This window comes from Trachemys scripta, chromosome 9 (assembly GCF_013100865.1).
Source record: "Trachemys scripta elegans isolate TJP31775 chromosome 9, CAS_Tse_1.0, whole genome shotgun sequence".
Taxonomy (NCBI): Eukaryota; Metazoa; Chordata; order Testudines; family Emydidae; genus Trachemys; species Trachemys scripta.
Window position 1 is genome coordinate 79,587,569 of NC_048306.1, and position 14,326 is coordinate 79,601,894.

Sequence of the window (14,326 nt, forward strand, 5' to 3'; positions counted from 1 at the left end):
ATCACCACCCTTACTCTACAGCTAATTTGCATGTAACAGTTACATTGGTTATATGAGGGAGACTGCACAGATGATAGATTACTTGGCCCAAATTCCATATCTGTTCCACAGCATGGGCTTTCAGCTATGAGTAATACAAATAATTTTCTATATGGTGAATAGTAATATGGTCCTTTCCTACCTAAAACATAAAGGACAAACTTTTGAAAAGTTTCTGCTACTTTGGATTTCCTCAGTTTTGGGGCATCTAACATGAAGAACCTATGGCAAAAATTTAAAAAACAGCCACCTAATTTGAGGTGCCTTTATTTTGTGTCTCAAGATGGGCACCCAAAAATGGAAGAGCCAAAAGTTAGTAGACGCTTTTGTGAAAGTTAGTCAAAATGGATATTCCAGCTACAAAGATGGGCTTGATTCTCTCCTGCGTCTGAGATCCACTCAGCCCAGGGTCAAGGAAGTCATCACAAATCTGATTATGACACCCTTATTCCATGGGTTAGTCTACTGGTGCCAGCCCCAACATGAATTAGAGCAGCCTCAGGGCTGGTCTAATTTATGCCAACTGGGTATCTGTGGTGCCAAGCAGAGCTCCAGTCCATGGATAATCCTAATTAGATGTGAGATCTTACAAATCAGGATGCATGCAAGCCATCTAGGACATAGCTGTCTACCAAGATAGTGGATTCCATATACATGTAATAATATATGCATTATGCACTATCAGACACTTTTGAGCAAGAATTTTTGTAGCTCTGTGAGTTCAAGTGTCTTACTTTTGTTAATTTATTTTTAAAAACAAATTATATTAGTATTTATGAGAAACCATCAGAACAGTGTCTTTAAAAAAAGATAAAATAACACTGTAAACCAAAGTCACTATTTAAAAAAAATGCAATTTTATTCCTCCCCTCCATAAATTAATTGCATATGTTCAAATGTAATTAGGGTACAGCCACCAAAACAAAACGATCTCTTGAAAGACAGCACAGCATCAGTATGGCCTGCTGAGAAAAAACATGCTATGCTTTTGGGGGCAGGGATTATACCTTCCTCTGGGTTTGGAAAGTGCCTTGAACATTTTGGGCACTTAGCCAGCTTTCCATTTGCCCCAGTCCAATAACCAGCTCTTGGTGTAGGTCAGAGTGGCCACAGGACTGCTGAAGCTTACACTTTCTGGAGCAGTTCCATGGAGCAAGATCACCTTAACATATTGCACTCTGGCTCCACCTCTTCCCATCCTGACATATCTTCTACCTGCTCAACATGCCTCCTATGTTGGCAGGGAATTTTCAGCTGCTTTTTAAGGCAGCTTTAAGTTCCCTTTTTATGCTGATTTTGGTAATTTGGCCACCTGTCCACTAACATCACGATATTCCACTGAACAGCCTTCAGAGACAATCCCTTCCAGTTACAGCTGATTTGGGTTGGATTTAAACATATGACTCCAGGTGGGCTGAATGAATAATAAATTACCCAAATAATCTTAAATTGGTGACAATTGGGTTCAGAGAAATACCAAAACATCACTAATATTCAGAGCTATTTAGATAAGTCATGATTCAGGGACAGGAAATGAGATTCAGGAGAGCATGATGCCAGGGACCACCAGGAAGAATGACAGGCTGATTGGTGTTCCTTTATACCCAGCTGGTGTCCATCTGACAGGGAGAGGCAAAGAAGCATAGATCCACCCCTCATTCAGCTAGCTCACAACTGTAAGCCCAGCAGTGGCTCATCTATACTATCCCCCTTCTCCGGTTCACCTCACCTCTCCAAATCTTGGAGAGGGAGGGCGAGAAAATGATACTTCAGTTATTGCTCTCCTAGTTCCAGTGGGAAGAGAGTGGCTATTCAAATGGTCTAGCTTCCTTCCCTGGATGCAAAGGGAGTAAGATCCTGGCAAGCCAGTCTCCTGATGCCTCAGGAGGTAAAATTACTCAGACAGCTTGGCTTTTCCTTCCTGAAGGCTGGAAAAGTGGAAATTAAGAAGTTCCCTGCAGGCTGTGTGGCCCCTCTTCCTGAGGACAGGAGAGAGAGAGAGTGTGTGAGGAGAAATACCCATAACCTGATAATTCCTTCTCTAAGGCTTTGGGAAGAAGGCATATGAGCAGGACTTCAGCCAAAGTAGTTATTACCTGAATACTTTGATGAGATGCGGCTCAATTTTTGACCAAATATGGGCCTGCTAAAGGCTGGGACCCTCACATATCCAGAGACCTAGATCCATACCCCATTACCAGTCTCCTAACCATCCAGTCCATTTGTTTCTGACTGAATATCTTCATGACAATATTCAAACATGAGTTGGTTTATTAAGAGCAACTACTTTCAAAGCTGCTCAATTTCCACTTAACTTTAATGGGAATTGGGTGTCCAAGTCCTTTGGGCAGCTCTGCAAATCTCAGCCTAAACATATATATAGAATGTTAGCTAATTCATCTGCACCCTGCAAGGATACACTCAGACCCTGTGGGCCCATTTATATAATGGATTGCTAAAATCTTACAGAATGAAAATCCTTGTATGGAAGAGCTCTCATTATTCCTTAAGGAGCAACCATAGCAACTGTCATCATGGACATTCTGGGCATCTCACACCAGGATAAATCAGGAGTAATCTCATTAACGTTAATGCAAACTCGTGTGAGATCAGAATTAAGCCCTTTCTTTTGCACTGAGAGCTCTGTTGGATATCCATAGACTGTAAGAGCTTTTTATTTCATTCATTACTTTGTGCAGGTTCTTGGCTACTATGGACTGACTGGTCATGTGCACCCAAAATGCCCTTTCACAGCTGGTCAAATATTAATGCCCTTTATGCCTTTTTTATTCTCAGCTACCTAAGTATTATACTGTATGATGTTTTTTGTCTTGCAGTAGGTATACTGTGCTTAGAAAAGCTAGATTCTAAAAAGAATGTGTCAAATGGTCAGAAGAAACTGGTCAGAAATCATTCACTTCCTCTATGAATATGGAATCCTAGAATGCAAAAGGGAAAATCACCTAATAAAATATAACACATTCCTGACATTTTTAATAAAACAATATAGTGTTGCTCTTATTTTAAAAATGCATCTCTCTACCAGGAATCTTCACAGCAAACTAGGTAATAGGTATCTGAGGTTGAATTCTCACTGGGGGAGTCTAGAAGGAAAATGGGGTAATAACTGACTCTATGAAAAACTGGGCTGCCTATTTTGATAGCCAAATTATTGAATGGCAAAGATCAAATCAAAGCAGCAACTGGACATGGAGAATGGATTGTCAGTATAGACGGAAAAAGCAACTTCTAGCGGAGCCAAATTGAACTCAGATCAACTAGAAAGAGATTCCATTTGGCTTGTCTGGCACAGCTACTGCCCTGTTTGTTGATTTCAGTAATAATACTTATGGAACACTTTCCAGTTTGAAAGCACTGTACAACACTAAGGGTTTTTCTAGACAAACATTTAGCACACAGCAAGCTAAGATATAAATCTACAGTGCTCTAACATGTCCATGTGGAACTTGCGGCTGCACACTAACAATTCCCTAGTACATAATGACCTACTCCCATTTCAAAGCACTAGGGAACTTTTAATGTGTGGTAGCATGGTCTGCCCGTACAGTTAGGCAGGCCAATCTAGCCCCCTGTGTAGACACAGATAGGTCAATGGAAGAAGGCTTTTGTTGACCTAAGCTACTGTTGTTCTAGGAGGTGGAGTTTCTACAACAAAGGAAAACCCCCTTCTGTCACTGTAGGTTTTGTCTATGTTACCGGGTTATGCTGGCATGGCTACAGCGCCATAGCTATTCCACTACAGTCCCCGTAGTGTAGACAGGTCTATGATGTGCAGCATGCTAGTGTGCTGTAGATTTACAACCCAGCTTGCTGTGTACTATTTGTCTAGAAAAGCCTTAAGGCCCATATTCAACAAGGTACTTAAGTGTGAGTTTAACTTTAAGCATAAGTCTGTTCATGTACTTAATGTCAGGCATATGCTTAAGCACCTTGCTGAATCAGGGCCTAAATAACTAACTCTTGTAACTTCACTGTAAAGTAGATAATTTTTATCTCCATTCTATAGAAGAGTAAACAGATTCCGAAGTGAAGCTACTTCCCATGACCACACAGAAATTCAATAGCAGTAGTGGCAATAGAATTCGGAAGTTCCTAACTCTCCACAAACCAAACCTCAGAGCCTCTTAGTCTGTTGAGTCTCAGCTATGGTCATATGTGGGGTGACCATACTGCATGATCAGCAGCAGAGAAATCTTATATTTGGTTATGTTTGCTGTAGTGTCTGACCACCAACTGGCAGACTATCTATCTGTGCATTTCTACCACGCTCTTCACCAAGGTATCTGAGCAGCTGAACAAATACATCTGAACTTCATTTCTACATATATTTTGAGTCGCTAATGTAGATGGATTCTTCTTTTTAAAATATCTGACAGATCATATCTGACAATAGTAGCACTCATCTCTGATTATATGGAGTGACATTAACATGCTATTCAATCACATCCAGGGTAGACAGTCAAGAGCAGAGTATCACTTGCCAAAACTTTTAACACACTTCATTCTGTGATCTCAGAATAAAGCTTTGCACACTAATGAAGATTATAACAACTGTACAGAAGACAATTCACATTTCTCACTATCTATAATTCTGTACTCTAGGAATGGGTAATTTTTAGATTCCAAACCAGCTTTGGTGTATAAAGCCTTAGTAACTCTTGGCTCAGACGCAAAGAGAAATGTTTTGTTTTGTCATAATCAGTAAAAACATTTAAGAGTTATTTTTGAGGGTAAAATACATGAAATTAAATGTTAAGACTAACATTTCAGCACTAATATTTGTAAACATATGAAATGTTGAGTCTTACCCCTCTAGTTTAAGTCTTTCTAGCAGTACTAGAGAACATTAGTAGTCATTTCCTTTCAACTGAAATTATTTCCCCTTTTTAATATATGATGCAATTTTGTCTTTCACAACAACTGAGTGAAACATATTCAGGAGTGTCCAGCAGATCTACTTTCCCATAGGGCCATAATCTTGTACAAAAGCTTACATTACATCTGGAAGGCTACATAATTTCTCAACACATAGTGAAGATTCAAATGCTGCTACTGTCTCTTCCAAAAGATTTTGCAAAGAAACAACAGCAGTCATACCTCCTAATCCTTCTTCCTGGGTTATGAGGAGTAACAGCTCTTCATTTATTTGATTACATTTCTAACTCATGGTGTAAGACAACATTTTCTTGAGCTATAGTGGTAGCTAACGTCTTTAAAGTATTTAAATCAGTTTTCATACGATCCTGTTCTTGTGAAAACTCTAAATATCCTGTTGTATATCCTCAGCCTTTTCCTAAATTTTGTAATTGTAGGCATGATACAATTTTTTTTAAATGTTCAGACATTTGAAGTGAATCCAATATTATTAATTTAGTGTAATTCATCCCTCCTCAGAAATAATAGATCCTAATCCTAACAAGTGAATTTGCCCAGGGAATGATAGAGGACCAAAACCTCAAAGAGCACACCTATATTCAGTGCTTCCTCCCCGTTTTTACCCTTTCCTTGCCAGATGTATTGGTCCAGTTGCTTTTGTAGGTATAGCTTACTAGGTTACTTCCATCTTTAATGGACCATACTTCCAAGATAATCATCACCTGAGAAGTCAGGCCAGGAATAGTATCAACCTAGAAGTTCTATAAAAGTTCCTCCACTAGCCAACTGAATAACCCAGATGGAAAAACCCTCATGGCATTCAAAGAATCCATTATGAATGTTCTAGGTCAATGTGTATATAAAATCTGGCCAATTACAAATGCCCATAAAGTTAAAGCTTTAGAAAATATTCTTTATTAACATATGATTTAGATAGGAGTTAGGTCCTGGAAGGGTAGCATGGTGGAACAAAAGGGAAACTGCTGCTATTATCATCACTATTGTAGATTGTGCCTGTATTTATATGAAAGTCAGCCAAGTCTGGTATCCCTCTATGAAATATAGATCAGATTGGAAAGAGAAGAAGCAAACCAGTTCTACACAAGTGTCTTGTCCTTATCTTTAAGGCCCTTCACAATTAAGTCCATTCTATCTAGCTAATCTTGTAATTTATTACAACAACCTCACCACCCCTCCTCCAATGTTCCCAGCCTGTATTACCCGTCATTGCTTTCTCCATTAAATACCTTCGCACTTTCTCCCTGTAACTGACTCATCATCCCAGTGTACCCCCTTGTGATGTGACATGACATTTCCATGACTCTGCCTTGGCTCTCCCTCAGACTTCAGTGATATGGCATCATGGTGTCTTGGCCAGGACACATTCTAGCCCCACCCCTTCCTGGGTTCAACTGGTCCTTAGAATTCCAAATAATGTCCACCACAGCTGGCAAATTATATAAACTCAACTCAAATGTCTTTTGTTCCTCCTGAGGTCTCTCTTCAGTCCCAATGTCTCTGCTGAGAAGTAACAAACAAACAAAAAACCAAACTCCAGTCCCCAGCCCTGCAGGGCATGAAATTCCAGTCTCTCTTCCTGTTCCTCTCAGTCCATCACCCTATTCTCAGGATGTTGACTCACATCAACAAGTTCTAACTGGAACAAACTTGATGTGCCAAGATATCATGAGAAAGATGCTCCTGCGGTATTTCCAGGCCATCAACAGCATGAAGCACACACAAAGATGTTGATAGTTCAGATAAGCAGTGTGCTTATCCTAACGAATACTTGAACCTGCTGAGGATCACCCTTCAATACCAGTGACTGTAGAAGGAGGTATAAGGCTTGATTCAGTGCCCACTGAAGTCAGTAGGAAGATTCACATTGGTTCATAATGCCCTCCTGTTAAAGGGTCTGACTTCATGTGGAAACATTTCAATAGGCTGAATGAGAACCAGGAGTTTCCATATAACTCTATGTGGGACATATTCAAGGCTGTAGTCGGGGAACGAATCAGGAATCAAGCAGTGAACAAAAAGCAACTGTACAATTTTCAAACTATGGTGAATAATTAGAGGACTATATCATACAATTAGAAACAGACCATATCAGAAGCAGTAACACTGATTTGATGTGATCCTGCACTACATGTGGACAAGATAACTCACTCCTGTTTATCTCATAGATCCATGGTCTGTATCAGAAAAAGGTAATCTGTTTTCTGCTCTCCCATCTTGAATTTAACACATAGACCAGCCAGACTAAACATGCAATTAACTTAAAAGAGAAAGGGCAAGTACTAAAGTATTGTCATCATTCAGTTCCCCCCAAAGATTATCACCACAGACGTCAAAAGGATGGTCAAGCTATCTGAGGTACACCCATAATACATTGTAGCTGGAGCTGGGAAAATGGGGGGAGGGGAAGTATTTATGAACATTTTTGTGAATTCTGAAGTACATTTCAGTTCAGCCTTGTTCACAGGAGGAGAAGCTCATAGAAAGTTAATTTAAACCTGGAGCCAAGATCTGTGAACCAAGGCATAAAATGCATTTTGCATAGAAGTAGACGCTGTTTATAAATATTAGAGCAGGCAGTCAAAAATCAGGAGCAACATCATATGACTCATCATGCAGCTTGAACAGTAAAGTCCAAAAGTTGAAGGACCACTTTGAACAATATGTGAACAATCCACTAACTGACATGTATTCACATACATTGTTCAGCAAATGAGTTTGAACAACGAACAAACTTTGAAAATTGTAATATGTTCATAGACAATTTGTGAGCAGAACACAGAGACAACCTGATGGTGGGAGGCACAATTAAAGGTTGGGGGGACATGTGACCACCCCACACATTGCCTCAGGGTCCTTTCCCACTCACCCTGTACTTCCCACACTGCTCCAAGCCAGCACTTCCTTGCCCCTGCTCCCCTTAGAGCTCTTTCCCCACTGCTTCCACCGCCTCCCCACTACGGGCATGGTGCGGGCTGGAGTGGGCTCCAGACACTTACTGTCAAGCAGGAAACTGCAGGTCCGGGCGAGGAAGGGATGGCACTCAGTGGGTTTCTCTGCACCCCCTCTGGCAGAGCTGTGCTGCCAGTCTGGTTTCTCTTCTCTGCTGCAGGTGCCTCCTAGCAGGGCTCAGCAGGAGCGCTAGGTGTCAGCGCCTTTCCAAGGCACATCCCCCTAAGCTACTCTGAATCCAACTCCCACCCTAGAGGGACACGTGACTCCACGTGACTCCTGCCACATGTCGCCTCTGGGCTAAAATCTCTGAATAAATTATTTGCAGCAAATAACGTGACCAGCTTTTATTTAGCAAAGATTGATACAAGCTATGTTTGAGATGGGAAAATAATCTGCAGAACAGGTTAGTTGTCCATATAGATAACCCAACATGGTTCTGAATGAGGTGTAAGTAGTAAGGACTGGCCCAGAATAAGATGAACATAAAAGCAACTTAGTCCAAACATAAGTGGGACAGACATATATATATATACAAATTGACGAACAACTCTATGAGTGTCTGAGCTCATTAAGGTGTCATTCTACAAAGTATCTGTTTCAACCACTGAAATTGACTTTCAGGTGAAAGCTGCATTGTGCACCGCTGGTTATAACAAGATCACACAACCCTCAGCACAACTGTACCATCTGCTCTGAAAGACTAAACAAAAATGGGGCATACTGCCCAAAGTCTTCCCCCAGTTTTACCATCACTGACAATGTTGTAAGCTCATTGTGCAATAACAAACTTATATATGAGCTTTACTTTCTCAGCTGTCTGGAACAGCTTATGTAGGATTTTCCTGAGGCTGAGCATTCTACTGGATATCTTCGAGCAGATGCTTTCAATATCTCTACACATTTTGGATCACTCAGAGAAGGAAAGAACTGCTGGAGAGACATAATATCCCCATGCAAAAATAAAAATAGGAAAGTTGCTAGAAAGAAGACTACTTTGAAAATTGTGGAAAGATTTACAATACTGAAAAACCATACCCCTGGAATAAGGAATAGTAAAAGGACAATAAAGTGTAACTCTTTAGTAGTTAAGGCATATGCAATATTATTTTGCAACCATCAGAGAGAAGTACTCATTTACCTCAGGAGCAACTTCACTGAAGTCACAAGAGTTACATGGGCATAGAACCAGCATGAGAGCAGGATCAAGCTCCCATATCTGATGCCATTGGAAACTAGATTGGACTCATAGTCTTGCCCCCACTTCTAAAACAGTCCTCTGAGAAACACCCCAAAATGCTGTAAGACAAGATTTTGAAAAGTAAAGTCTTTGGCTGTCATGCAACCAGCTACTATATCTGGAAGAGTCTATTCATTTCCCTTGATCCCACTGATTCACCTGCCCTTCCTTCTCAAGTAATCCCATTGGAGTCAATGTCAAATGGTGAGACTAACAATATTTTAATCATGCAGAAAGGTAAATGCTTGTGAAAATGTATCTAACTTAGGCCAGTATGGTACTGTGTGTTAATTCCCACTATTTTCACAAAATTGACAGCAATTGCCAGTAAAATCCACATAAAATGTGTGTGAATTTCACACTTTTCACATAAAGCAGCTATTTCCTGGGGTTTAAAAATGTGAATTTTCTACAATTCCACAAAAGATGAGAATTATCTTCGTACACTCTAGGTGGATAAGTATTACAATCCCCAATTTACAGAAGGGAAAAACTGAAACACAGAGAGGTTTTAATAATATAAAAATACCATTGTTTCTTCTTACTGTTAACACTTAGCACTTTCCCCCTATAGACCTGAAAGTGCTTTGTAGAGGTGGATACAGTAAAAGTGCCATTAGACTCACTTTACAGATGATAAAACCAAAGAACAGAGCAGTTAAGTGATATGTGCAAGACTATATTGTGATTCCGTGGCAGAGCCAAATATAGAGCAGAAACCTCCTCACAGTTATTTCTGTCCACTGGACGATACAACTGTGACTTACTTAAATCCACATAGCTAATCAGTGGCAGAGGCAGATTCAAACGCAGGAGGAGTTTACTGGCTCCCTATAACATATTTGCTACTGATTTATGGCTGTTTTTTAGCATCGTGTATGGAATGGCATGATTTTATAATGTTTATGAACTTCTACTTCTCAAACTATACTGGGAGCACCACTGTTTGACACAATGTTTCATAGCTTTGTTCTGCAATTTCTCTGTGTATGGGGATGGAGATTTTCTAACTGGTCCACAAGTATTCTTGACTGTATCTGCTTGCTGCCTAGCCAGGAGGTTATTTTAATTTTAACATGGCATTTCCCCCGCGTTATCTCACAGAGTAAGAGAGAATAGTAACACACTTCTGGAAGGCTGGGGGCTCAACCAGATCCTCTACTCTCACTTCCGCCTAACTATTCACTCTCAGATCCCCAAGGCTTCTACACAGCTGGGTGTCATATTATTTTGGCTTGGAGTTATACTTGCACAGTTGGTACCACCTGCTGTAAATTCTTTAGTCCTTGTTATCTCTGCAGCAGCTCTTGGCCTTTTAAAAGCTAATTCAGTGAAGGAAGAGGAAGGGACAGTGTGTGCTTGATGTTCAAACAGCCATTTTATTTTCCAGAAACTCTTCAGATTTATAGTTCAGGCTACATTTTGGGAATTCACAGTGTGACACAATGAACTATTAACTGCTGCTGCTGCTACTATTTAAATAATAAGGGCCAAACTATACTCCCAGTTATATGACTGTGAGTGTAAATCCAATATAACTGTGAGGACTGCAATGGAATATCTTCAGTTACAGGTAACAGAGGAACTCTGGAGTTTTACCTATGTAAATGAGCACAGATTTTGGATCTATGCCTTCAGCCTCATGTCTCATTATACATCCAAGGCATAGGCAAAAAAACAAGTGAAAACCCCTAATGTTGTCCTGTATACCCCAATATCAGGCACAATAGAGCATTGAATGTGTATATTAATACTATTAGGCATTCACTTTCAGCATTACAGATGTCACCAGACTAGTAATGGAGAAGCTGAGGGAGACAATGAGTGGCCACTGTAACAGATGAGTTATTAGCTCTTAAATACACTCTTTTTGGATGCAAGGCCAGCTTAGATGACTCAGGCACAGGATGGATTGAAGCACAGCTAGTAGTTGAAGCAAAACTTAATGATTTCTCATTCATTTACATCCATTTCATTTCATTTATGAGGTCTGAGCTGTGAATTCAGTGGGAACAAATGGAGAGATCTTATGTCGGCAAGAAGGTCTGGCTGGACAATAAAACTAGAGATAGGCCCAAATCAGAACCCCGGATCCCACTCCCCATTGGACTTTGGGAAAGTTTGGGTTTGGATCTGGAGCTGAATTTTACAGCTCAAGCCCATATCTAAACAGAACACAGATTTGGACAGTCCAAACCTAAGTCACACTCTGATATAGTTTTATTTGATGTATAAGTTCTCCATCTCTTATTTCTGTGACTTTGGTCTTTTAACAGGGTATTGACTGGAAGTGAAAGAGGAACAGCCCATTTGCAGTTTGGACCATGCCCAAACTGGAAGAAAAAGCAATGTCATGTTGCCTCAAAAACAACTATTAGCTCTACTTCTATCCCTTTATTCTAACACACATACACTGCTATTTTCAACTAGCAGCACTGAAAAGTGGGCTAGTCACTTAGATCCCAGTTAAAGAACTTGGTTTGCACTCTCTTCCTGGCCAGGAAAGCTACAGTGGAGGTCTGCCCTTGTAGTCAGGAAGAATGTGACTGGGCTAATTACTCTTTAATGGTATTAATGAGAGCTTGGAGTCACTGTTGATATTTCTCTGAAAACATCCACTCAATGTGCAGCAGCAGTCAAAAATGCTAACAGAATGTTCGGAACCATTAGAAAAGGATAGATAATAAGACAGAAAATATCTAAGTGCCTCTATATAAATCCATGTTGCACCCACACCTTGAATACTGCATGCAGTTCTGGTAGTCCCATCCCAAAAAAGATATATTAGAATTGGAAAAGGTACAGAGAAGGGCAACAAAAATGTTTCGGGGTATGGAGCAGCTACCATGCCAGGAGAGATTAAAAAGACTGGGACTATTCATCTTAGAAAAGAGAGACAACTAAGGGCAGGAACTTGTTGCCAGGGGATATTGTGAAGGTCAAAAGTACAACTTGATTCAAAAAAAGAATTAGGTAAATTCATGGAGCATAGTTCTGTCAATGGCTAGTAGCTGAGTGGTCAGGGACACAGCCCCATGTTCCAGGTGTCTCTAAACCTCCAACTGCCAGAAGCTGGGAATGGACGTCTGAGGATGGATCATTCAATAGTTGCCCTGTTCTGTTCATTCCCTCTGAAGCATCTGGAACTGGCCACAGTCAGACGACAAGAAACTGGGTTAGATGGACCATTGTTCTGACCCAGTATGGTCATTCATATGTTCTTATTTTCATAATACAAACACAGCAATAAAACTTGATGCTTAACAGACACCTTGCATCTGAGGATCTAAGAGGGTGATGGTTTGGGGAGCAGGTCTCTTCCTGCGTTGGACAAACACTGAGACCATTTCAAACATCATCAGGGAAAAGGGAATTTGTGAAATTCCTTGTTCACAAACACTGTGTTTTAGTGGACCGATAGTGTGAGGTGCAGTGTCTGGCAGGCATACATTTTAACATGCACATTTTTATTTGTATCCCAATCTGAATACTAACAGAAAAATCATACCATTTGGAACCAAACAAGCAAAGTTTTGCCCAGTTGATTTTTGAAAGGCCCCATCACTTTTACAAAGTTTTAAGATGCTATTTCCCATTTTAGATGAAAAAAATTTAAAACTATCTCACTTTTATCTTCTTAAACTATTTTTCTAAAAAAATAACTTTTTTTCCTTATTCCTTTAGGCTTTTGTGTGTAGGCTGAGGTAGCTTCATTCAAAATCCTCACTGGTCTCAGTGTGTGGTGTCTTTGGAATGCCTTATGCTCAGCTGAGCTGAGGGGCATTTAAGAGGCCTGTAAGCAGACTACTAAATCCCCCTGAAAATCCAGGCAAATTCCAAAGATGTCCTTTTCTCAGTAGGGGTGGGTGGGCTAATTACAAACCTATTTAAACATTGTGAGTTCAAGGGTTTGGTTTAACCTTGAACAATATTTGGTTCACTTCGTACTTAGGAGATGCTGTCAAAAAGGGAAGAAGAGAGCGTGAGAGAGGACATAGCCAATATGAAAATGAAATGGAAATTGGAGCAGAGAGTGGGCAGACTGAAAACACAAGAGTAAAGTTGAACTCCCATGAAAGTCTGGGGGTTGGGAGTGAAAAAATTCTAATTACAAAATGAACAATCTACAACAGTGAGTACCCATTTGTCATATTGTATCTTTATGTGGGAGTGGAGGGAGGGATTCTAGCTTGCTTTCTTACATTGCACAGGCTCTCTTTCAGTTAGAATAACTTTTTTAAACTGAATCACCCTTAGGAAATAACCCTGCTTGACTGGCACCATAAAAGATGCTGGAACAATGCAGATACAATTAGCATGGCCTCTGCTCAAGCATGACATGAATATTTGCAAAGCATTCCTTTTATTTTTTAAAGGATTTAAATTACAGAAATAAAAGGTTCATATACTAGGCCAGGGGTAGGCAAACTTTTTGGCCCAAGGCCCACACTGGGATTGCAAAACTGTATGGAGGGCTGGGTAGGGAAGGCTGTGCCTCCCCAAACAGCCTGGCCCCCGCCTCCTATCCAACCCCCCCCCCTTCCCGCCTCCTGACTGCCCCCCCCCCAACCCCCCCCCCCTGTCCCCTCACCGTCCTCTCCCGGGACCCCACACCCCTAATTGCCCTCAGGACCCCACCCCCTATCCAACCGCCCCCCATTCCCCGTCCCCTGACCCCATCCACACACACCCCCCGACAGGCCCCACGCTTATCCAACTCCCCACCCCCATCCGCCCCCAAGAACCTCCGCCCCATCCAACTGCCCCCTGCTTCCTGTCCCCTGACTGCCCCCCGGCACCTCCCACCCCTTATCCAACCCCCCCGCTCCCTGTCTCCTTACCGTGCCACTCAGAGTAGCATGTCTGGCAGCCGTGCCACCCGACTGGAGCCAGACACACTGGCATGTTGCTCGGCAGGAGCGCGCAACCCCGCCTCCCAGAGCGCTGCCTGCACGGCAGCATAGCTGCAGGGGGGGCGGGGCTAGGAGCTAGCCTCCCTTGCTGGGAGCTCAGGGGCCGGGCAGGACGGTCCAGCGGGCTGGATGTGGCCCGCGGGCCGTAGTTTGCCCACCTCCGTACTAGAGCAAGTTTTGTGAACTCTGTTAACCCGAAAGAGTACTTCAAGCAGTTTGCCAAATCTCAAACTCCACAAGGTTCAGCCATCCCTAATTCTCACTTCAG

The 14,326-nt window shown here is 41.5% G+C and overlaps 1 non-coding gene across 1 annotated transcript; it reads left to right on the plus strand.

Annotated features, from left to right (window-relative positions):
- The first annotated feature begins 13,411 nt into the window (after positions 1-13,411).
- On the plus strand, positions 13,412-13,514 carry LOC117883457. The gene has a single exon (XR_004647274.1). It is a non-coding gene; the product is annotated as a U6 spliceosomal RNA (small nuclear RNA).
- Positions 13,515-14,326: the final 812 nt, after the last annotated feature.